The following is a 27,187-nucleotide window of genomic DNA, read 5'->3' as shown; positions in this document are numbered from 1 at the left end:
TATTGGAACAATGTTAGCTATGAATGTTGTGTGTGCCTTTATACGTTATTGGAACAATGTTCGCTATGGATGTAGTGTATGCCTTCATACGTTCCTGGAACAATGTTAACTATAAATGTTTTGTATGGTTTCACTCGTTATGTTGTGTATGCTAGGTCGGACTGCCAAAGGTTGTTAAAAATTCTAATAAATAACTAAAGTCATTTCTCGGCTCTCAGCACGAAGCCAATAATCTTCCCCTGTTTATGTCTGATGTGTTATAGTCGTTTGATCATCAGCTCAGTTCGTGTAATTTGGAAGACCGCTAAAAATAATGCCATGTTTTATCATCATTTGACAAAGACGCCATATTTGGGAGACTATTTCCAGGCTCCTAATTACCCGACATGTCTGCTGATGTTACAATAAGATAAACCCGGAAGTGCATTAGTTTGCACACACTACAAACATGAAATTTACTTATGAAAACTTAAGGTGAAATTAATGCACTAAATTCCTCTTTGGTAGAATGATTGTGTCTACATTAAATCCGGACTGTCCTTGTACTATTAGAAAGCTGACGAGATGAGATTCTGTTTGCAGTCTTTGATAGAACCAATGACAGAGACACGGAACACAAAAATAACAACATACTTCCGTGATACGGAAACCTTCGAGGCTATATGAGCTGAGCATCATTTGGTGGCAAGTACGATAATATTATAATGATGCCTTTCACAGAGTCAGGTGCCGCCCATGCTACTATTTAATTAACACAGCATTCAACGCCCAGATAACCTTCCTTAAGGTTGTTGTGTCTCCTTCACACAATTTGTTCTCTTAATTAGCCTCTGAGGGCTAATTAACGACATATTCAAACATGGCATATTCGGTGCTAATTGTCAGTCAAGGATCTGTCTAACCGTGCGTCACGCAAAGAATTTATTCTTTTGACTGTAAATATTTAAAGTATTTATAAGTTGTATGTACATGTATGTAAAATCTAGTATATGAGCGTCATACGTAATTCAACAAAGGTATGCACATGTACAGTATCTTGAGTCACAGTCGTATGTTTCATATATTTCTTGGGGTGTTTCCAGCTGGTGTTGGTAAGGAAACCTAATTATCACAGGAATGTGTGTGAGTGTGTGTTTATGTATGTGTGTTTTGTGTGTGTGAATGTTTGTGTGTGTGTGAGTGTGTGTGTGTGAGTGAGTGTGTGTGTGTGTGTGTGTGTGTGTGCGTGCATGCGTGCGTGCGTGCGTGCGTGTGTGTGTGTGTGCTCTCCCTGCAGTGTAGACATGTGATGGAGTCTAGTATGCATAGCGAATTGTTGGAATGATTCTGTTTCACTGTACAAGTATATGTATGTAACGTGAGCTGGTAATATTGTAATGATTAAAGAAGGGAGATGGGTTAAAATGGGATTTAACGTCGTATTATGGTCATTGCACTTATAGCGACGTTCACGTGTGTGTGTGTGTGTGTGTGTGTGTGTGTGTGTGTGTGTGTGTGTGTGTGTGTGTGTGAGTGAGTGAGTGTGTGAGTGTCAGTGTCAGTGTCAGTGAGTGAGCGTGCGTGCGTGCGTGTGTGTGTGTGTGTGTTTCTGCTTGTACTAGTCCGGACTAATGCCGGTTTTATAGTGCTGGCCTGTGAGATGCCATGCCGCAGTAATACATGGACACGCCAGTCAGAGAAAGTATTCGTATTGGACTCGGTATACATTCCTTGTTTTATCCCCTGAATGCCTACCGCCAGGCACGGTAACAACAATCACCATTTGTTAACGTCTATTGGCATGACGCCGCCGGGGATCGAACCCCCGACCTTCCGCTCCCCTGGCAGACGCTCCAGTACACCACGGTGGTGGGCAATAATTAAAGTAGAACATGCGAGAGAAAGGACGCGAGTTAATGTTTGTATGAATCAAATTCTTGCCGTCCTAGGCATATTTACAGAAGGACTAGGATATGTTTCATTTATATCAAGAGTGAGTTATTAAGTTAGGTTTAACGTCGTTTTGAAAACAAACTATTTCTGCTATATCACGGCGTGTCAGCGAGGAAAGCCCTAAGTCATCTCAGACGATGACCACTTCACTGAAACCCATGAGAACGTGAATGATGCTATTAAACCTAGCAACATCATCAGGTAATACTAGGAATGGAACCCGCCACCATTGGTTTCTGATACGCCTAACATAACTCTCTATAGCAAACAGTGGCGCCTCAGACGAGGGAGCCCACTTATATCAAGATTCTACACAAGACAGACATCATGTCCCCGAACCCCTCGTACAGTGGTGACGTTTGTGGTCAGATGATAGAGTCAGAATATGATAAACGTTACGTATGTGGCGATATTCATAACGCATAAAGACTTTGACCAATAGGAAATACTTGTCGGTTAACGCGTCACCACACTTGTAACGCGCGAAAGCCATTACGCGCAAAACTGCACTGACAGAAATAGTTGGTAAAGCTAACCAACTTAGTTACTGACTTTCACAGTTTATTCGTTTGTTTGTTTGTTTGCTTAACGCCGCACTCAGCAATATTCCAGCTTTATGACGGCGGTCTGTAAATAATCTAGTCTGGACCAGACAATCCAGTGATTGACATCATGCACTTCGATCCACGCACTCAGCAATATTCCAGCTTTATGACGGCGGTCTGTAAATAATCTAGTCTGGACCAGACAATCCAGTGATTGACATCATGCACTTCGATCCACGCAACTGGGCACGATAACATGCATCAACCAAGTCAGCGAGCCTGACCATCCGATCCCTTCGCCTCTTACGACAAGCATGGGTTGCTGTAGACCTCTACTACCCCGGACTTTCACGGGTCACTTCCACTGACCACTCAGACACTCACATCTTAGTAGACCTTAGTAACCATTAAGTAAATGTTTGCTAATTAGACTGGTAGGTGGTCTATCGTCGATTTACTAATCAGAGATTACAATCAATCTTGCCAATAACTACTAGTTTTATGTTGTTAATTATACTATTTATCAAGTGATATATCTACCATATCTTCTTCTCATAGCTGTAATAGTATATTTGCAAAGTTTGTAGTACGTTTTACTACACATTAATAAGTGCTCCTTTATTGGTCATTCTCCGCTCCCTGCTGACATCTGCTGAATACAATTTACAACAATAAACAAGTAAATAACAAGTGTGATTGCCAAATTGTAACAATATCTATGTTCACCCAGAAATCTGCATGTGAAAGAGCTTAGTGTGAAACCAACAAACAACCAACAAGTGGTATACAATCGACAAGTGTTTTACAAAATTAACTAAAGCCCCTTTTACACGACCACGTTTACTTATATAAGTAAAGATACTTACGTAAGTATATACACTCACATTAGTAAAAGTGGTCGTGTAAACGCATTTGCTTACGTAAGCAAATATACTCCAGGAGTAATTTACTTCACCTCAAGAGGTCGTGCAAAAGTATATTTACTTATAAACAAATATACTCCTGGAGTATATGTGGTCGTGTAAACGTATAGTGCATTTGCTCACGTAAGTAAACCAACATCTAGAAAAGGGAAATCAACAACCTCTTTCATCACTGCTATTAATAGCAGTGAAATTTGCATATTGTCTAGACTACTGTCTGGATTTTTTTTCCATACGCCAAATGCCAAAATGCCTCCAAGCAGGAAGGGCCAAAAAAAATCAACTCGCGGTCAATCTTGGACTGATGAAGAGACGGAGTGTCTCTTGTCTGTCTGGAATGAGAAAAAATGTTGAGGAACAGTTAGAGGACGCTAAGAAGAACAAAAGTGCAATATATGTTATCATAGCCCAGGAAATGAAAATACACGGATTTGAAAAGAATGCTGCACAGTGCAAAATACGAATGCATACTTTGAAGAGGACGTACTGGGATTGTAAAAAGAATCAGAAGATTAGTGGTAAAGGTAGAAAAGTTTGCCGACACTATCATTTGTTGAATGAAATACTTGGACAGAGACCGTCCACATCCCCCGTCAAGGTGGTAGAAAGTATGGGGAGAGCACAAAGTTTGGCAAGTGATGACACCCCAGACAACAGTGAGAGTGATGAAATGGAGGCTGCAGATACCCGTGATGACATGACTGGTGGTACTACAGGAGGCGGGACTGAGTTTGATGTAAGTGACGAAAATGAAGAAAACAAGAATGCAGGAACGAAGAATGAGACAAATAACGAAGGAAGTAAGGAAGAAGGAAAAAAAGATGACCAGAAGAGCGAACAAAAGAAAATTAAGAAATTAGAGAAAAGACAACGGAAGACAAAGCTTGAGGTCACTCTTGGTTCGATTATGAAATCTTACTCTGAAAACAACAATAAATTTGAAGCATCTTTGATGTCACTTGAAGAAAAAAGTGGATGCCGAACTTAAGAAAATAGAACTAGAAAAGAAGAAAATAGAGATTGAATAACCCTACAATCCATTATGCTGCCTGCTCTACCCCTGACCGGCGACAGTCAACAGACCCTTCTGATGCCTCTTGTGATGAATTGCCTCACTCCATTTATCAACTTTGAAGAGTTGTGTTTGTGTTCCCGGATTTGAACAAAGAACTTGTTTTTTTTTCATTCGTTAACTTCCTTGGCATAAGAGTGCAGATAAGTTAGGACTTTGTTTGTGTAGGCCAAGTCCGGCCAGAGAAGTCACCCATTGAAATTTCTTTTACATTTTAAGTTTCGTTATGAACCTTGCTATGAATGTCATGGTCATGGCGAGATCGGCTGATTCTTTAAAGAAATAAAAATAAAGAAATTCTGACCTGAATATGTTTTATTAATATCTTCACAGAAAGGTACATGTTTACTAAACCCAGTTTTGATACATCAGTCAATGAAAACCTGCCGTAATTAATGGTTTGCTTTCAGTATGCCTTAAAATGTTCAAATTCAAAATCCTGTAAAGTACACTTTAATGTCATCTCTCAAATGCTTTGCGCATGTCAGATCACCCTCTTGTGCATCATCATCATTTTCTTCATCCTCGGTGTCGTCAACATCCTCTACTTCATGTCCTATGTAGGTCTCACGGTGCATTTCACACAGGTTATGTAAAATCACACAAGTCGTCACCACATTGCAGGCAAACTCAACGCCAACATCCATGCACTTCAAGAGACGACGCCATCTTCACTTTAGGCGTCCAAATGTATTTTCAATTGTCATTCTGCCACGACTCAATCTGTAGTTAAAGGTTTTCTGCGAAATTGACAAGTTGGCAATGTGCGTGTACGGCTTCATAAGCCAGGGTTTGAGAGGATATGCTGCATCTGCAACGATAACGACAGGCATGAACACCTGTTTATGTGGTAATTGCAGAGGTTTTGGGCAGCTCGGAAACAAGTCATTTGTCTCCCCTTTATAGTAGACTATAGAACTACCAAAGACTCTCGCGTCGTGAACCCTACCCGGCCACCCGACATTAATGTCTCTGATGATGTATTGGTGATCACACAAAGCCTGTAATATTATAGAGTAATATCCTTTTCTATTTAGGTAATCACCATGAGCTGTGGTAGGGGCTATGATTGGGATGTGTGTGCTGTCCAGAGCCCCAGCACAGAAATTCCCAGGTTGGCTCAAAACCACTGATCACAAATTTCAGGTCTTCATCCTTCGGAAACTTTACATACTTCTCTAGCAGGTTCTCGGGGATAACGTTGCAGTTCTCATGTACACATTTGTGTACGGTGAACTTTGATACACCAAACAGGTTTCCAATCGTTCGAAACACTGCAGAACTAGCTAGCCAGTAGACATCAATGGCCAGCTTATGGTCCAACTCAATAGGGTCTGTGAATAAAACTCTTTAGTTGGCAGATAGTGTTTTATTTCCTCAGAGAAAATAGAACGTTTCTTTTCTCATACGGAAATTCTTTACCCACAGTGTATCGTCAGGAGGCCCTTTCACAATCGTGTTCCACCAGTACTGAGAGCGTGGATTCCTTCCACACACTCCTCTCCCGACATAATCCCCGGACTAACCCCACACCCAGAAAGTAGGGAACATCTCTCCTGCGTTATTGTAGGACAAGCCTCATCGATGACATTTTCTCAAATGACCAAAATTTCGTGTGTGTAACAGGAAACTTTATTTACTCAGGCCTGACATACAACACGTGCGAACGCAATGTAAATATACTTTTACTTACGTGAGCAAATATACACCAGGAGTACATATGCTCATGTGAGTAACATTTGGCCGTATAAACAGGGCTTAAGTTTACCAATATACACAAACTACTGCAACGAAATTACGATGGCAGTACACAATTGAGTGGTAGTACAATATTCAATGGCAATACATAACATGATAGCAGTGGTCAGTATCAAATACAAAAATACAGTGGTGATAACAAAAGTCAATCATAATAATACATATTCACCCAGCGGTGACAGTAGGGAAGCGTCCGTGGGCGAGGTAAGGAATCAGGGATGATGAATGCTCCACACACGAAAGCTGGTCTTGATGTGATGAAAAGTGTGAGAGGTACCAAAGCAAGCTCTTTTCCCCTTATATACAGCCTACCTAGCTAACTGGGAATTTCTACACAGTGCCCTCACATCAAAGACTATTCCACGTGTTTCTATAACTCATTATCCGTCCGCGGTATACAGGACCGGAAGTTTACACACCACAACAGCATCTTAATATAGTAATTTCCTGACTACTGCTTACATTAAATAGTACTACATTCACTGTCCAAACAGAGTTTGGATGTCTCGCCATAACTTTGTTTGAAGGTGACTAATGGGATGTGTGTTGGATTTGCGTATTTTGTTTTCGAATTGATTATTAAATAATTAGTATATGTAACTGTAAATACATTAGTGGAAAATACGTCAGTGGATAATACATTAGTGGAAAATACGTTTGTGGAAAATACGTTAGTGAAAATGCGTCAGTGGAAAATTACGTTAGTGGAAAATGCGTTAGTGGAAAATACGTTAGTGGAAAATTCATTAGTGGAAAATACATTAGTGGAAAATACGTCAGTGGAAAATACGTTAGTGGAAATTGCGTTAGTGGAATATACGTTAGTGAAAAATGCGTTAGTGAAAAATTCATTAGTGGAAAATACATTAGTGGAAAATACGTTAGTGGAAATACGTCAGTGGAAAATACATTGGTGGAAAATACGTTAGTGGAAAGTACGTTAGTGAAAAATACATTAGTGGAAAATACGTTAGTGGAAAATGCGTTAGTGGAAAATATGTTTTTAGGTTTTATGTATTATAACGTGAACAACCTCTCAATAAAATAACATATTTTCCCCTGAAAACATTCCATTTTGTGGAGAAAAAAAGATAGTCGGCAAAATATGTCTGTAAACTGATTTTTAATATCAACAAAACTCAAACGAAAGTCACCCTACAAACTTACCCATTGAAATGCGATGATATCAATTACAGTAATATTGGGTAAGAAAATATCCTTAATTGGAATGAAAGAACTCAATCACTGGTTAAAGTTTGTAAACGGACATTAATATCTTCTTTAAGTGGCATTTAGAACTTATATATTACAAGGAATGCGATAAAAAAGTAGTATAGCCATAGAACTATCTAAAAATATCTGCAAAACTATCTAGTTAAACACAAAAGCTCCAACACATCAAATATTTGAACGAAAAAAGATACAGTCCCCCGCTATAAACTCAACTTCTGTATCAGATTGTCATTAATAAAATACAACAACTCCATAGTAATGTCCGTTGTAACGCGATGTAACGCGATGAACTTAGTTAGCATTAATCTTGGTTTTACAAAGTACCCTTGCTAGAAAGGAAACTAAATCTGGCACTGGGATATATAGATACGATTGTCTATTACATAAAACAAAACACAAACAAATCCCACACACATCTCATAAGTCACCTTAAAACAAAGCGAGACATCCAAACTCAATTAGCATGAAAACCTGGATTCAAAAGAGGACTCTTACATGAAAGTGACTAAGTGAGTGAGTGATTGTGGTTTTACGCCGCTTTTAGCAATATTCTAGCAATATCGCGGCGGGGGTCACCAGAATCGAACCCGGTTTTTCAGCGTGACTAGCGAACGCTTTAACCACTAAGCTACCCCACCGCCCCCTTACATGAAAGTAAAGTAAGTCACCATTAAAGGAAAATATCCGGATAATGATATGTTCATTCTCTGTGAGCATTAAACTTGGGTTCAAGCGCACTCGCCTACTTAGAATTGAAACAAACCTGACACTGGGGAAATACGGCATCGTGACCAAATCACCCATTAATAGATTCCATACTGGGAAGATTCACATCAAGTTTCTGGGAGGAGCATCGGGAGTCGAATGTTTACGTGCACAGATTCGCTTTCTTGACGGAGGTTGGTATGTTTTATCGTTAAAACAGCCAGTTAAACCCCTCGACGCTCCGAGCTTAGGGGTTTAACTGACCACTTCACCGATTAAACATTGGACCCGATTGATCGAACTGTATGCTTAAAATGCCACTGCAAATCATTATATAGTATCTTCCACCTTTAATGATTGTCATTTATTATTAAATTGTTTTTGTTGTAAATTGTATTCAGCAGATCAAAACAGGGAGCGCAGAAAGACGAAGCAACGATAATTTATTAAAGTGCAGCAAACCGTATTAGAAGATCACTAAAACTACTATTACAGCTTTGAGATAAGGATTAGTAAATATCACTCATTACAATAGTATGATTAAATACATAAAACCAGTAGCTCTGTGACAGATTGATAGTAACCTCTACTAACTGATCTAGTTGTAAATCTAGGATAGAAAACCTACTAGCCTTACCAGCAAACATTTACTTACTGGTTACTAAAGTCTACTGACATTTTTGTGTCTGAGTGGACAGTGAAAGTAAATTTTTAACTTGGTAAACTTTATTAATTCGGTCAGTGCAGCTTTACTCGTAATGCCTTTCGGTCATAGCATAATTTAACCACATAAAACCAGTAGTTCTTTGAAAGATAAATAGTAATCTCTACTACCTGATTAGTACATATACGATAGACCACATACTAATCTAATTAACAACATTACTTACTGGTCACTAAAATCTACTTACACGTTCGTGTCTGGAGTGTGAGTGGACGGTGAAAGAATGATTGATACAAACATTAACTCGCGTCCTGTCTTCTTCAATTATTGACCGCCTACGTGGTGCAGTGGACACAGCGTCTGTCAGGAGAGTTTTAAGGTCTGGGGTTTTATCCCCATAGGCGTCATGCCAATAGAGGTTAACATATGGTCCTTGTTGTTACCCTGCCTGGCGGTCGGCATTGAAGGGATAAAATAAAGAATGTATACGGAGTCCTATACGAATACTTGGTCTGATTGGGGTATCCATTATATACCGCGGCATGGCATCTCAGTGGGCTAGCACTATAATACCGTCATTAGTCCGGACTAGTACACGCAGAAACAGGTACACACGCACACACACACACACACACACACACACACACACACACACACACACACACACACACACACACACACACACACACACACACACACACACACACACACACACACACACACACATGCACGCACGCACGCACGCACGCAGACACAAACACACACGCACGCACGCACGCACGTACACACAAACACACCCACACAAACACACGCACGCACGCACGCACGCACGCACGCACGCACGCACGCACGCACGCACGATCCCGTTAAACCCCCTAGAGGAGTCCGGGACTACACAGTCTAGTTTCTGAAAACGTGAACAACTCGTCGCAACCCTTCAAAATATACTTTGATCAATCCATTCAGTAAAGGTTTGTTAATTTGACTGCAGACTAATAAGGTCCACCCTCCTTCTCTTTTTTCATTTTCGCCACTGCTCAAAAGTCAAGGCAATTTGTCATGGCTCAAAGTCCTGATCGAACTGCTTCTTCGTGGTTTAATTAGACCCCCTTCAAGTTGATCACACACTCTTGACACTTCTTAATTGGTATTTGTCTGAACTGTTCCAAGACATGTTCTGCCAACTTCATGACCTATTTAGTGCTTCATCTGTTCCTGACCAACAATGGCAACTGTTCTCTTGCCAAGGTTTTCCTGCACGGTAACAACTTGCCTTTGCATGTGTTTGTTACAGGTGCCACCAGTAGGAAGGATACGCTGACCTTTACGCGAACACCTGGTATCATCACTATTTGACAGTGATTCCAACATACATGCTCACCCCATGGTCGTACAATCATCTCCCATTTTAGCAGAGATTACTTATTTTTTATTAAAAAAGGTTTACCACTTTTATTTACTATGACTTGACCCGCACTACATTTCGTTCCAGAGCGTTAGGAATACACCTGTCATCCCTGCTTAGCATGAGGTCGGATGTCGGATGATTGGAGATATTCGCAAACTCATCTGAACTGCACGGCACAAACGTGACTAATAACAGTCGCCGAAACAATGCAAAACTAAGGTGCAAAACACAACTATGAAACCCGTATCAAATACATACATCGTTACCGATTAGCGATTTCCTGTTTATTTCATTTATAACCACCATCAAACATAGGTGTATACCTACTTTTGCCAGGCCGTTATTATATATAACTCCATAGCTTGAGTCAAATATCGAACACAAACTTACAGATCATGTTTATAAAAATGGAAGGCAAATATCAATTCAAGCTCTGAAGGCTCACATGACCATCGGTATGAAACATGACCACATTTTGATAGTTATGTATTGTCATGGAGCTGTGCTTCAGAGACCAAGATGTCATTAAACTAGAATAAAGTAATAACGAAAACGTGGTCAAAGGTTCACAGATTTATTACTATCAGCTAGTTGTATCAATAGACGAAAATATGAAGGATCAAAAACCCAATTTACACTGACAAAGATCACTGATTAATTAAATCCGAGTTAAATACACAAGCTGATTAGCTAAGCAAATGTATGGCAGTAACAGAATGAGAAGAGCTAAAACTACACTTTGACAATATATTGACAAGATGCTAATCAGCCCATAAGGCTGCGACCAATTTGCTGCTAAGAGTTAATTAACTCAACACTCTAATGAGTGAATAATCTAGGCTGGGTTAAACAGAGGGCCCAAGCCTAAAATAAATCTCTTGGACAGTAAACTAGTCGAAATTTGCCTGAATATCAAACTAGTCTTATAGACTAAAGACTCAGTTGCAAAATGTCCCAAAATATATAGTGTATTTGAGTATGTAGACCCACAATCATTCAAAAGGGAATTGACCAACTAGTAACTTGACTCCCAGTCGTAAATAGGTACTTGACCTAAACTAGGTAATCACGGGAAAGTTGATTATCCACGGAAACCCAAGCTAACAAGTTTAGCCCATCACAACCAGTGTAAGTCAGTACTAGTTAATCATTTACGAACGGGTTTCGAATGGCCACAGAGAAGTAAGAAGATCCGTAAACGGTCTAGCGAAGCCCAAGGGTAAAATAAAACACCAGAACCGCCTGGTCAGCAGTGGGGAGGCAATAGTCTGAGGAGCTTAGCTAAGTGTGTTTCCTAACATAGGGAAAACCCGAATTGCAAACAAACTACAAAACCAATACGGAAAATGTTAGTACCAGAATAAAGTGTTAGACATAAGTTATCCAACAGTACCACTAACGATTTACAGATAGGAAGGCTGTCGTTTGCGGCGACGCAATTCGATGTGCAGAGTTACGTCCCTTGGGCACGCCAGAACACAATGATCGTGCGTTTGAATCTCGGTTCGCCCCGATTATGTTTCTAGGTTGTCAGCAACACGCCCGTGCTCGTGGGTTTCACCGAAGTGTTAAACGTATGAGACCTGTATTACTTCGGGCTTCCTCCCACATTAAGCTTATACGCCGTGAAACAACTGTTCAAAGCGGCGTTAGAACTCAACTCACTCACTGTTCCGTGAGAAGTGTTTGTAAATTAGAGTTTGCAGCTTTCCTCTGTTGAAGACTTCCGCAATCGTTTTAAAGGTAAAGCTCTTCTAATAGAAATATGAATGTTTATTATTATAAAGAATATAATCGCTGACCTTATTACTACAATCGCACTGTGGTAATATTTTACACCAAGGAGTCTGAATGATTTGAAAAAAATCACTAAACCAAGCTACATATGTAAACTTAGATAAAGGAAGCTACTGTAACCGCCATCTTCACTCTGTGTCTTTTTACTTCGTCATTGCTAAGGTACCACCTGGGTCTGAATCAGTGCAGTTGTGTCAAAGATTGGCTGTTTTGTCAATGAGATGTTTTCCGTTCTCGTATTTGAACTCAGTTGAAAGCTGTACGTGAACGGATGTATATAAGAACGTCTACACGTGGGCGTGTATGATAAATACAAGATGTAAAAGAGCTTAAATACGCGGAGTATCTCATCTGGCTGTGTCTTACGTCTCAGTGGCGATGTTCGTGGCTCCATGTGTCAGTTCAGCTACACGTAGAATCGAGGCCTAGGTGCCAGTTTAGCTACACGTAGAATCGAGGCTCCAGGTGCCAGCTGTACTACACATTAAATCGAGGCTCCAGATGCCAGCTTAGATACACGTAGAATCAAGGCGTAGGTGCCAGCGCAAATACACAAAAAATCGAGGCTCATGGTGCCAGCTCAACTATACATATAATCGAGGCTACACGCTGCATATGCCAGTAGATGTGTCATACCTGAGGGCTAGATATGAATATGTGTTATACACTGAGTGGTAGAAATACTTCCCATTTCTTAACTCACGCCATGACAGATCAACCCTGGGCCGAGGACAACAAGCACAGCTATCTTTAAAACTCACAAAGGCCATTACTTGAAAGTCACGCCTTCCCTGAATGTATTTTACTGAGTTGGACAAGTTTGGCAGACTTTACAGTTATTTCCAGGAACTTGTGTCATTTCCTTCACTGCCCCGTGTTCCGCTCTACTCAGACGTATCGACACAGCGGTACCAATGTGGCCAGACTTGATATCTTGCACTTTCTCTTATTCGCAATTAATGAAAAAAAATGTTAAAAGACCAGTCAAGTGGACGTGCAATTGGTAAAGCATACTGATGTCCATTTGTCTTAACTTGACTACAACGTCAACGTGACATGTTCGGCGAGAACACGACACGCCCAGCAGTAAATGAGGCGCCGGTGTGACGCTGGTTACACTGATCGTATAAAACTTGTGTTGATGGATGTGTCAATGAACGAGAGAGCGAGCGAGTTGGTTTTTTAACGCCGTTTTTAACAGTATTCCAGTTATATCACGGCGTGTCAGTTTAATGTTGGAGGAAAACCCGAGGTGATGCAGGTTTCAGACGTTTACCACTTCGGTGAAACCAACGAGCCCGGGTATGGTGCTGACAAACCTAGAAACATAATCGGGGCGAACCGTGATTCGAACCCATAATCATAGGTTTCTGGCGTGCCCAAGGGACGCAACTCTGCACAGCGAATCGCGGCGCCGTAGACGACTGGGCAATCCGTGACCCCATATATCATTGAAAATTGTTCCGGCATATCATCCTGATTAATACAGAGTCCGTTTGTAACTTTCAAATACAATTTTCATGGCTGTTCAAGAACAGGAATCGTTCCCAGGTGTCTTCAAAGAGGGCGATGGTCGTTTAATGGCAGAAAAATTCTAATTTTGAATGTGAGCAACATCTGATCCTAGGTTTATTCTGCTAAGCCGTTTCTTTAGTTTAAAGCAGTTATAAATGTTTCAATGTAAATACGAGTACATTCTTGAAACGGTTGCCTGCAAAATAGTGGCTGAGTGAGAATGGTTTTACGCCGCTTTTAGCAATATTCCAGCAAGATCAGGTTGGGGTACATCAGAAATTGTCTTCACACATTGTACCCATGTGGGCAATCGAACCCGGGTCTTCGGCGTGACGAGCGAATGCTTTAACCACTAGGCTACCCCACCGCCTCTTGCGAAACAAGAAATAAACAAACGCCAACAAAATTTTCAATTACAATAGGGCGTCCATTACAAGTTATCTTACCACGGCCAGATTTATTCAACACTAAATATAAAACCATGTTTCCAGAAACAAGCGTATTGATTTTATAATTTAGCAATAACGGCGAGACAGTATGCGTGTACCTGACACAACAGTTGTCATGGACACCAAGTCACGTGGCGCTCTACCCGGTCAAGCCCCGGCTGAAAGGGGAGCCTCTGTTATAAGTACTTAAATATATCTTTACACAAGTAGGATTGTGTATGACCGTATTCATACATTAAACTAGATTTCATAGAATTCCTATGCCTTCAAGACACAACGGGTAAATGGATCCAAGATTATCTACCATTATAATGATACCGTATCTGTATCATACTGAGTCATGGCTTCATTGGCATGGTCAACGTCAGCGATGAGCACATTTACATGACCTGGGCGCGTCATACCAAAATATGTTAAAAGATGGTACTTGTTGTTACCCTGTCTGGCGCTCGGCATTAAGGGAGTGAGTGAGCATGGTTTTACGCCGCTTTTAGCAATATTCAAGCAATATCGCGGCGGGGGACACCAGAAGTGGGCTTCACACATTGTACCCATGTCGGGAATCGAACCCGGGTTTTCGGTGTGACGAGCGATCGCATTAACCACTAGGCTACCCGACCGCCCCCGGCATTATGGGGGCTACAACAGGGACTGGTCGGGTCGGATTCAAAATACTATGTCTGAGTTATGTTGTTAAACTGCGGCACGGTATCTCAGTGTGCTAGCACTATAAATCGACATCAGTCCAAACTAGTACGAGCAGATACGCACGCACGCACGTCGCTATATAAGTGCAATAATCTTGGACGCGACGTTAAACCCCATTTCACCTCACCTCACCTTAAATTCGTATTATTCACCTGATTCACACCCACAGTTGCTGTTTTTACCTATTAAATACCTACAACCCTTTACTCCTGACGTACGCCTTAAATACAGTTGTCTTGTTCACTTGACATATGCATTACAGTGCTGTGCACGTCTCACATATCTTACAACCACGACACTGGACAACACTACAACTCTCCCAGCCAGAGGAATCTCATCGAGAATCAGCAATCAAGCACCAATCACATACGGACAGACACTCCATAATTGAATGCCCACGGTAACCCCAATATATTGTAAGTTTCTCCCGTCCACAAAATGCTAGATGCTATATCATTCAGTAACAAATATACGCTGGACGAGTATTCATGAACCTAGTCAAATTAGCAAGTCTTTATGTTATCCCCGAGGACAAAAACAGTTGATCATGCTTGGAATTTCAAAACGGTTGTCAAACCCCTACCTTACAGCTGAATATATGACTTCAGGCTTGTAGTGGCTTCAAATGACAATTGATGTCTATCGGCCTACGTTAAATTGAAATACATTCAAGTACACAGAATTGTTGTCATATAATCTGATGTATACCTGGGCAGCCAAATGTAATGAAATTAAACCACAACTTACAACAAGGCTGTAAATTCTTCACAAGCACGTATTGCAAGTCGATCCTCCAGAAGTGACACTTTGCAATCTAATCCGGACTTTTTCCTCAAGGATGTATTCATTCGCCTGGCTCTGAACAAGGTGTAACTTTCACCATAAAGTAGGGCCTGTGGCAAGAGTTTGATTAATTAGTTCTTACAAGGATTTTTTCTCTCAAGCGCTTTTCAAATCTCCTTGTCAATGCGCCATTCGATACGAGATCGAATTTACAATGGGGTGAAAAAAAGAAATGAAAAAACCCTCGGAGTGGTAAAGCTTGTTGAGTAAGTTATTCTCGCGGGCTTCGAGTGCCTGAAAAGCCAGTGTGTTTGCCATGGATTTTTTTTCTTATATGCGGAATGATAATGAACACGAGTGTAGCTACATTGCAGTGGAAGAAAAAAATGTAAAGTAGTGCTTGTCTGCCAAATAACACAGGTAAATCGCATTATTCATCCTCTTAACACGTCTCCTGTCTGTTGTCGAGAGTCATGTATAATTCAGTCAAATTCAATGTATGAGTTCAGACATGCGTGTATATGTATTCATGTGATGTTGTGTGTGAGTGGTGTTTTACACCGCACTAACGTTAACAAATATGAAAATATAAGTTAAATCAAGAAATATCTCCTTGAGATATGACTCGCCAAACAAGTTACACAATGTTACGAACTCTACGAAGGTTCAAAGTCTCTGTCTGAGGTGGAACTGGATGGTTCAATTTCCATGTTTTCTGGCTGTTTAGGTCCATCGATTGCCAGTTGTAGTTTCAGGCCGCCGTCGCATGGCAGAAGTACTGCTGTGCGGCGTCAAAAACCACTTACTTTTTTTATCCAAATTGTGAGAATGACGATTGCTACCAGTAGGGAAGGATATGCTTACCCTTTTCTTGTGAATCCCTGGTGTCATCACTGATCTCCAGTGATCCATTCACATAACGCTAAGTAAGGATAAGAAATTTATGGATGAACAACTTCTTTATTACAATTTAGAGCGACGTTTCGGTGTAGGTTCTAACACCGTTATCAAGCAAGTGATTTACAGAGTGCAGTAAGCAAGTATATATACACGTAGGAGGCAATGTTTATACAGTAGGGTAGATATTGTTATACTGGAGTAGAGAAGCCTGTTGTGTACTTAGTACTTAGTACTCCAACTTCTAAATGCCTATCAAAGAAGTTACACATAACCCTATTTTGCCTTTTTACCCCAACAGATTCTGTTTCGGCAGATAATCTCTGGTTTGTCTCTGGCGTTGACGTTTTATATTAATTAATTATTTTTTTCATCTCTTTGTTACCCAAGTCACCAAGCTGTTCACATAAATACAAAATCCTCCCAGATGGAGAAATGCTGATTTATTGCTTTGCAATTAAGTTAATCTGCACAATAGAATCGAGCAAGGACAACAACAACAACAACAACAACAACAAAAAACAAAACAAAAAACAACATATAAAGCTTTTTGCACAGCACCAGCTTTGAAGCGAGGCAAACGTATCTTCACCTGCTTCCAGTCTTATAACAATAACATTTGACTTCCAGATATGTCCGCCTAGGAGGCCCAGTCACCAGGACCTAATACCCGTCAGAATATTGCAAATTAGTAACCTCTGTCCCAACGGACTACGTGTACAGCCACAACTTTGACAGCATTGTAAAGGCCACCTGGGTAGAGCATCTGTCCAGAGCGCGGAAGGTCGGCGGTGCGATCCCCTGGCCGCGGTGAACCAAAAGACGTTGGGGGATGGTACTTGTTGTGACCCTGTCTGGCGCTCGGCGTTCAGGGTATATGCCAGCATCATGTGTCTGAGCGGGGAGGCCATGCTACTTCTGCCCCTTGCTCGGTTGATTTGTGTGTGTGTGTGTTGGTGGAGGGGTGGATGGGTGGATGGGTGGGGGGTCCTTTTACACTGTTTAAGGCTGAATAAAGGTTATCAAAAAGAAAGTTTCATTTTAACATATTAGAAAAAAAATTAAAGGCGCTTACTTCGTGGTAAAATTTTTCAAAAAAACTTTCTTTGCATTATTTGTCACCGTACTCGAGAAGGCTGAATTAAATGTTAAAATCATTTCCACACCTGACACAATCACATCAATGGTGGCCATGGGGAAGTTTTTTTTCTTTAATTCAGTTCAGGAGTGTCCATGATATATTACTATAACGTCTGCCGTTTCGAAGGGAAATAACTCAGATGAGTCTAATATTACAATCTTCCGTGTTTCCAAACAGGAGAGTTACTATTCTTGCCAATGGAGGTAAATGTCGCTAGATTCACCATCCAAACCCTCAGATTTGGAAACAACACGTCCCATTTTAATTCTGGAAACCCAAAAGTCCAGAAACTCTACGCTCTTTGCCCAGTCTCGGTTAAAGGTATTTACAAAATTAAACATGCCGTTTTCATGGGAACATACCAAGGAAGAAAAAATGAAAAAAAAAATGTTTAAAAACTCAATATTTAGACTATGTCGCCCATGGGCCTGCCCATGGGCGAAGTTTGGCCCATGGGCCTGCCCATGGGCGAAGTCTGGCCCATGGGTAGGCCCATGGGCAGGCCCATGGGCGAGAATATGTTCCTTTACTTAAAACTCATGTTTTTGTTTCGCAAATACATTTAATGTATTTATTCAAGTATCATGACACAAAATTTAACTCATTTTAACTTAATTCAACGATTTTATAGCGATATTGAAATATTTCGCCCATGGGCGAGAAAAAGGTTTGGCCCATGGGCGAGAAAAATGTTCCTGTACTTAAAACTCATGATTTTGTTTCGCAAATACATTAAATGTATTGAAAGAAGTATCATGACACAAAATTTAACTCATTTTAACTTAATTCAACGATTTTATAGCGATATTGAAATATTTCGCCCATGGGCGAGAAAAAGGTTTGGCCCATGGGCAGGCCCATGGGCGAGAATATGTTCCTTTACTTAAAACTCATGATTTTGTTTCGCAAATACATTAAATGTATTCATTGAAGTATCATGACACAAAATTTAATGAAAAAATGAAAAAGAAATGTTCAAAAACTCAATATTTAGACTATGTCGCCCATGGGCCTGTCCATGGGCGAGAATGTGTTCCTTTACTCAAAACTCATGTTTTTGTTTCGCAAATACATTAAATGTATTTATTTAAGTATCATGACACAAAATTTAACTCATTTTAACTTAATTCAACGATTTTATAGCGATATTGAAATATTTCGCCCATGGGCGAGAAAAAGGTTTGGCCCATGGGCGAGTATATGTTCCTTTACTTAAAACTCATGATTTTGTTTCGCAAATACATTAAATGTATTCATTGAAGTATCATGACACAAAATTTAATGAAAAAATGAAAAAGAAATGTTCAAAAACTCAATATTTAGACTATGTCGCCCATGGGCCTGTCCATGGGCGAGAATGTGTTCCTTTACTCAAAACTCATGTTTTTGTTTCGCAAATACATTAAATGTATTTATTTAAGTATCATGACACAAAATTTAACTCATTTTAACTTAATTCAACGATTTTATAGCGATATTGAAATATTTCGCCCATGGGCGAGAAAAGGGTTTGGCCCATGGGCGAGCATATTTTCCTTTACTTAAAACTTATGTTTTTGTTTCGCAAATACATGCAGGTGTTTTTACTATTTTCATGGCACATAATGTAACTCAATTTTACTCAATTCAGCTATTTTACAGATTTATTGAAATATTTCGCCCATGGGCGAGAAAAGGTTTTGCCTTCGAAATCCTTGATTATTATATCATGCCAGAGTTCTGAAATACAGTGGCAATGTTGCTGAACAGTAGAATCTGATGGACGTATTGTGCAGAACCTGTTTGACACTATGGGTTCCAGGACCACTAACACTCTGAGCTGAAAAAGTTTGGTCCTAACCGCACCCAACATCTTTAATGAACCCGGCCTTATCTCTCAAAACGTTTTGGCAGTTTATCATACGAATTCATGTGCGTGTACAACATTAAATTTTAGTTAGTTTCTATTTCATTTCCCATTTTATGACCCGTTGATACATCCCACTGTGCAATTACGTGACAGGTACGCGTGCGCGTATTTTAATGGAAAGAAACTATTCGTCTTTTATTGCATAACGTTTGGCTGAATATCTTACATTCTAACGAAATCTCGAAATAATTATTTAATTACAAGCAGTGTCGAACTGACCAGTAGGAATTATGTTTCAATGCGATTGAGGAAAACGTGAGTGAATATTGTGACACTAAAGCAACTTTTAACTGCATTGTCACTTTTGGTATGAAAATGGTAATAGTTAAGAAAAACGTAACAGCCTTCTTATGATAATTTTCATATTCTCATTAGTACGTTGTGTCTAATTACAGCGTCGGCCTTATTTACAGGTGATTCTACAATACTTGTTGTCGGTCAATTACAATCTGCCACACCACGCGTGAATAAACAGTTATGCAGGTGTTGCTGTGGGCAAATACCTAGCCTGTACATGTATATTTTTGTGGATACATCTATCACATATTTTCGTTGATATGTGGATATATTAAACACCAAGACACAAAAAGTTTATGAAAGATGAATTTGTGCCTTGATATATATATTCAACGCGAACGAAGCTTGTATTTTCTCCGCGATCCTGATGTGTATCATCGTTTAATTGGTCATTCATTAAAAGTATGTTGTGAGGCGATATCAAAGGAGCCGCTCAATATACACAGTGTCGTCCGTTTCGCGTGAACTACCACCCCACCCTGTCAGTAAGAGTTATGTAATCGGTACACAAATATATTTGGTGCGATGTCAGTGTGGAAGGAGTTTGAATTACGTCCGCCAGTGGCCACAGAAAGTATAGTACCAATCAACAAGGCCAATGCCGTACTAATAACCTAGTGACTCGCGTAACAACGGCTGTCAATATGTCTGCTACATCTACCATACCATCATCCCTGTCACAACTGGCGTATTAACGGTTTATTCAAAAACTTATTGTAGAAATGTCGTTACCAGACTAACATACGTCGTATTCAGTCCTCAACTGGATGTCACATCAGTTAACAGCCCTGTTTGTGAAAATATTTACTAGACATAAGATTTAAAGACTAATAAAATCAATTGTAAGACCGCATAGACCATAAAACCGAATAAAATATGTCTTGGTATCATCTCTTGTGTATTAGATGATGGCAATGACCGGAAATGTTATAACGTTAGATTAAGAAGGAGAAACATTAAAGTGTTTTACAATACTTGGAAACATGAGCAATAAGATGTAGCAACATAAACATGCATGGAATAGGGAAAAAGGATGAAAACAAATTGAAAAGGATTTTAATACAAAATTATCGAACTAAATAACTTGCCTGAACAGAAGGAGTACCCAAACTTGTTTGACAGTTATTCGTGTGTTGTAGACTGTCGAATGGGACTCATGTGTGTACGTAGGGTACGCATATCTATTGCAAGTTTTAGTACTCATACACTTTCTCTTTTTGTGTTTTGTTTGTTTGTAAGTTGTATAACGCCACACTTAGCAATATTTCAGCTGTATGACGGCGGTCTGTAAATAATCGAGTCTGGACCAGACAATCCAGTGATTGACATCATGTGCATCGATCCACGCAATTTGGATACGATGACATGCATCAACCAAGTCAGCGAGCCTGACCACCCGATCCCGGTAGTCGCTTCTTACGACAAGCGCTGTCGCCCTTTTACGCCAAGAATGGTTTGTTGAAGATCTTCACGGGTCTATTGAATGCAGGGATTTGTGTAAACTCATCAGAAAGCATACAATGCCAACTAAAAAATTATACTCAGTGTCTCCGCAAAGTAATGTAGTACGGAACTTAGAGTACATGTGAGATTATACTCAGATTAGGGAGATGTTTAATCCATAAAACGTGTTATTATTCTACCTAACAATGTATTTAATGAAATGAATGCAAAACAAACTCAACGGCTAAAAGGTTTCATTGAAAAAACTACCCCTAGTCTTGACTAATAAAACAACTGCAACCCGACACAGATTAAACGCAACTTACAAACACTATCATAATCTGGTTAGTCTGTATCACTCAACGAGGCCGCTTACTCTGCCCACAGTATGACAGTATTGGGCAGTTCAGTAATTAGAAGCCAAAACCAGGCAGGTACGCTGGTCACACTTGACTGGTCTGACTGATGATTAGGTCGTCTGACAATTGGGAGTGAACCATAGCAAGAAGTATCTGCGAAACTATTTGCTCCTTTTATGGGACCGATTAGTTTTATGACCATGGGCCTCGGCACAAGCGTGGTGTTGGAAGACAAGTTATACATGTACATCCGATATGGTGACTGTTTTTCGCTATTCATATTCTAAATACATTCATAATACCACAACATTTTTGTACTCCTTGAAACTTTACAATCACTTCAATATGTACAATAGATTGGACGAGAACACTTGATATATTGCAGATTATTAATCATTGTCTCGATTATCAGCCGCTACGTTTGTATCGTTTGCATTGTACAAAGAAATATTTTATCTGTCCTTTTGCAGATTTAGCCTCAGAATGTGCTCATTCGAATTAGGAACGAAAATAATTGCTTATCATGAGTATATATGATACAGTTAAAAGTTACTTGTACACTGTAGACGTATTCACTTTAAAGTCGCATACGACCTTCGCGATCGAGTTGAATGATCCAGGTTAATTGGAACGAAGTCTAGAAAGGGTTATAAAGTTTTGTATTTGGTAATGTGTAGGTTTGTTAAATATAATTTTTTAAATTCCTTTTATTTCAATATGTAAAAACATAACTATGCGCTTAAAAACAGAGCTGACTTGATGGGAGATAGCCACCTCAGATTGTCTGTTGGACACGGTTTAACCTTACTGTGTCCTCACCCTGGTTGTTGTTACCGTTGTTATAAGGGATTAAGAGCTACGGCTCATTGCATTTTCGGTTACAGTCTGTATCACTAAAGTGGACATGTGCAGGTGAACTCTTTTCAATTAGTATATGAAATGCCCCAAAATGTGAACTCCAGGCAATAATAACCTGAGGGTAAATCCACGTGCGTCTGCCTTTCCCCTCGTTCACCTTCGAAATCCTTGATTATTATATCATGCCAGAGTTCTGAAATTCAGTGACAATGTTGCTGAACAGTAGAATCTGATGGACGTTTTGTGCAGAATCTGTTTGACACTATGGGTTCCAGGACCACTAACACTCTGAGCTGAAAAAGTTTGGTCCTAACCGCACCCAACATCTACAAGTTTGTAAGCTTGTAGACATCATTAAGAAGTAATTAACAGTCCCATGTTGAGACCTATCTCAAAATTCAGATCGGTGGCAGGCTGCCAACAAAGAGAAGAAAATATCGCAACACCGACACGAGTGTGCTCAGTCAAACAATGAACTTACGACCGGCAGAAACGTCGTATTTTAGGAACAGTGCTATAACAAGACATTTGAAATTTCTTACAAGCAGATACATTAGAGACAGTGACTAGACTACAGGTACGTAATCCGTATCAATCAAAGGTGTAAAAAAGCTGAAAATCATATCTGTCGGAGACCTACCAAATTACCAAGTTTTATTATTACTATATTTATTACAATGCAAATACTTTAGTGATACATTTTTTAGAGGAGAGGGCATACACACAAGTATATTGCTTCCGTGTGTGAATGCAGGTTGTACTTGGTATCTCAGTTCTCAGTTGCATACCGGTTGTGTAACTGAATTTGTATATGGAACCATGCGTACAGCATGACAATTACTTGCCATTCGTCAGTTTACAACACACATAACACGGTCAAACAATTTTAGGCACCGCTTTTGCGAGTTATTTAGTACAATAATGTTTTATTAAAATATATTTCAATTTGTTTTCACCATTTTCCCTATTGACAGTCGTTGTTACGTGCGTCACTAGGTAATTAGTACGGATTGACCTTGTTTATTGTTTCTATACTTTGAGGATTTCTGTGGCAAGTGGCGGACGTAATTCAAACTCCTTCCGCACTGACACCGCATCAAATATATTTGTGTACCGATTACATAACTCTAATGGACAGGGTGGGTGGTAGCTCACCGGACGACACTGTGTATATTGGGCGGCTTTGTGAGATATCAACTCCTCCAAACATACGTTTATTGAATGACCCCATTAAACGATGATAGACATCTCGATGAATATATCAAGGCACTAATTCATCTTTCATAAACATTTTTTTTGTCTTTGTGCTTAATATATCAACATATCAACGAACATTTGTAAAACATGTATCCTAAAAAAATAAACATTTTCAGGCTAGGTATTTGCCCACAGCAACACCTGCATAACTGTTTATTCACGCGTGGTGTGGTAGATCGTAATTGACCGAGAGCAGGTATTGTAGAATCACCTGTAAATAAGGCCGACACTGTAATTAGATACAACGTACTAATGAGAATTATCATAAGAAGGCTGTTGTTTTTTCTAAACTGTTACCATTTTCATACCAAAAGTGACAATGCAGTTAAAAGTTGCTTTAGTGTCACAATATTCACTCACGTTTTCCTCAATCGCATTGAAACATAATTCCCACTGGTCAGTTCGAAACCGCATGTAATTAAATAATTATTTCGAGATTTCGTTAGAATGTAAGATATTCAGCCAAACGTTATGCAATAAAAGACGAATAGTTTTTTTCATTAAAATACGCGCACGCGTACCTGTATATTGCATACCTAGTGTCACGTAATTGCCCAGTGTGATGTATCAACGGGACATAAAATGGGAAATGAAATAGAAACTAACTAAAATTTAATGTTGTGTAAAATAACTCCAATGAATTGGAGTACACGCACATGAATTCGTATGATAAACTGTCAAAACGTTTTGAGAGGTAAGGCCGGGTTCATTAAAGATCGCTACAATATGTAAAACAGGTGAAATTTGTAGAACTAAAGGAAACATCCAACCAAATGCCCTTTTTAAATAGTAATGTAATGATATAATATAAAGTATATTTCACATGATACAATATACTTTGCAAACAGTTAGTTGATGCTTGAAAGGGACTGACGAAAACATGGGCGAAATATTTTAATAACGCCGTAAAATAGTTGAATAAATTAGTTAAATTTTGTGTCATGATACTTGAATAAATACATTTAATGTATTTGCGAAACAAAAACATGAGTTTTGAGTAAAGGAACATGTTCTCGCCAATGGGCCTGCCCATGGGCCAAACCTTTTTCTCGCCCATGGGCGAAATATTTCAATATCGCTATAAAATCGTTGAATTAAGTTAAAATGAGTTTAATTTTGTGTCATGATACTTCAATGAATACATTTAATGTATTTGCGAAACAAAATCATGAGTTTTAAGTAAAGGAACATATACTCGCCCATGGGCCAAACCTTTTTCTCGCCCATGGGCGAAATATTTCAATATCGCTATAAAATCGTTGAATTAAGTTAAAATGAGTTTAATTTTGTGTCATGATACTTCAATGAATACATTTAATGTATTTGCGAAACAAAATCATGAGTTTTAAGTACAGGAACATTTTTCTCGCCCATGGGCCAAACCTTTTTCTCGCCCATGGGCGAAATATTTCAATATCGCTATAAAATCGTTGAATTAAGTTAAAATGAGTTAAATTTTGTGTCATGGTACTTGAATGAATACATTAAATGTATTTGCGAAACAAAAACATGAGTTTTAAGTAAAGGAACATATTCTCGCCCATGGGCCAAACCTTTTTCTCGCCCATGGGCGAAATATTTCAATATCGCTATAAAATCGTTGAATTAAGTTAAAATGAGTTTAATTTTGTGTCATGATACTTCAATGAATACATTTAATGTATTTGCGAAACAAAATCATGAGTTTTAAGTAAAGGAACATATACTCGCCCATGGGCCAAACCTTTTTCTCGCCCATGGGCGAAATATTTCAATATCGCTATAAAATCGTTGAATTAAGTTAAAATGAGTTTAATTTTGTGTCATGATACTTCAATGAATACATTTAATGTATTTGCGAAACAAAATCATGAGTTTTAAGTAAAGGAACATATACTCGCCCATGGGCCAAACCTTTTTCTCGCCCATGGGCGAAATATTTCAATATCGCTATAAAATCGTTGAATTAAGTTAAAATGAGTTAAATTTTGTGTCATGATACTTCTTTCAATACATTTAATGTATTTGCGAAACAAAATCATGAGTTTTAAGTAAAGGAACATATACTCGCCCATGGGCCAAACCTTTTTCTCGCCCATGGGCGAAATATTTTAATATCGCTATAAAATCGTTGAATTAAGTTAAAATGAGTTTAATTTTGTGTCATGATACTTCAATGAATACATTAAATGTATTTGCGAAACAAAATCATGAGTTTTAAGTAAAGGAACATATACTCGCCCATGGGCCAAACCTTTTTCTCGCCCATGGGCGAAATATTTCAATATCGCTATAAAATCGTTGAATTAAGTTAAAATGAGTTAAATTTTGTGTCATGATACTTCTTTCAATACATTTAATGTATTTGCGAAACAAAATCATGAGTTTTAAGTACAGGAACATTTTTCTCGCCCATGGGCCAAACCTTTTTCTCGCCCATGGGCGAAATATTTCAATATCGCTATAAAATCGTTGAATTAAGTTAAAATGAGTTAAATTTTGTGTCATGGTACTTGAATGAATACATTAAATGTATTTGCGAAACAAAAACATGAGTTTTAAGTAAAGGAACATATTCTCGCCCATGGGCCAAACCTTTTTCTCGCCCATGGGCGAAATATTTCAATATCGCTATAAAATCGTTGAATTAAGTTAAAATGAGTTTAATTTTGTGTCATGATACTTCAATGAATACATTTAATGTATTTGCGAAACAAAATCATGAGTTTTAAGTAAAGGAACATATTCTCGCCCATGGGCCAAACCTTTTTCTCGCCCATGGGCGAAATATTTCAATATCGCTATAAAATCGTTGAATTAAGTTAAAATGAGTTAAATTTTGTGTCATGGTACTTGAATGAATACATTAAATGTATTTGCGAAACAAAAACATGAGTTTTAAGTAAAGGAACATATTCTCGCCCATGGGCGACATAGTCTAAATATTGAGTTTTTAAACAATTTTTTTTTCATTTTTTCTTCCTTGGTATGTTCCCATGAAAACGGCATGTTTAATTTTGTAAATACCTTTAACCGAGACTGGGCAAAGAGCGTAGAGTTTCTGGACTTTTGGGTTTCCAGAATTAAAATGGGACGTGTTAAACTAATGATGGCATTTCGATGTGTTACAGACTATTATTTTTACTTCAACTGGTTTATTGTTACTTACCCTATGAACTTTTATTTCATTCGTGTTTGTTATCTGTCATTTCCTTGGGAAAAATATATACAGGTGCGACTCCATTTCCGGTGAGATAGCATAGCGTTGCTATGCAAGTACGCAGGTCGTAGCGCTGCGAGACCATACCCGTGCTCGTGGGTTTCACCGGAGTGGTAAACGTCTGAGACCTGCATCACTTCGGGCTTTCCCGGCTGACACGCTGACATAACTGGAACACTGTTAACTCGCTCACTCACGTAGCGATGAGAGGCTTTCGTGAAACGGCACCCAGGTTCATAATCTCGCGCATCGAGATGCTGATGGGAGGTGGCCTGTTTTGTGACTTACAGCATCTTTATCGTCGTTGGTGATGGGGCGACCGTAGACGCCGCCGC

Source organism: Haliotis cracherodii, unplaced genomic scaffold (genome assembly GCF_022045235.1).
Source record: "Haliotis cracherodii isolate W230 unplaced genomic scaffold, xgHalCrac1.p SCAF_9, whole genome shotgun sequence".
Lineage (NCBI taxonomy): Eukaryota > Metazoa > Mollusca > Gastropoda > Lepetellida > Haliotidae > Haliotis > Haliotis cracherodii.
The sequence above is the reverse complement of the archived record's forward strand: the minus strand, read 5'-3'. Positions refer to the sequence as shown.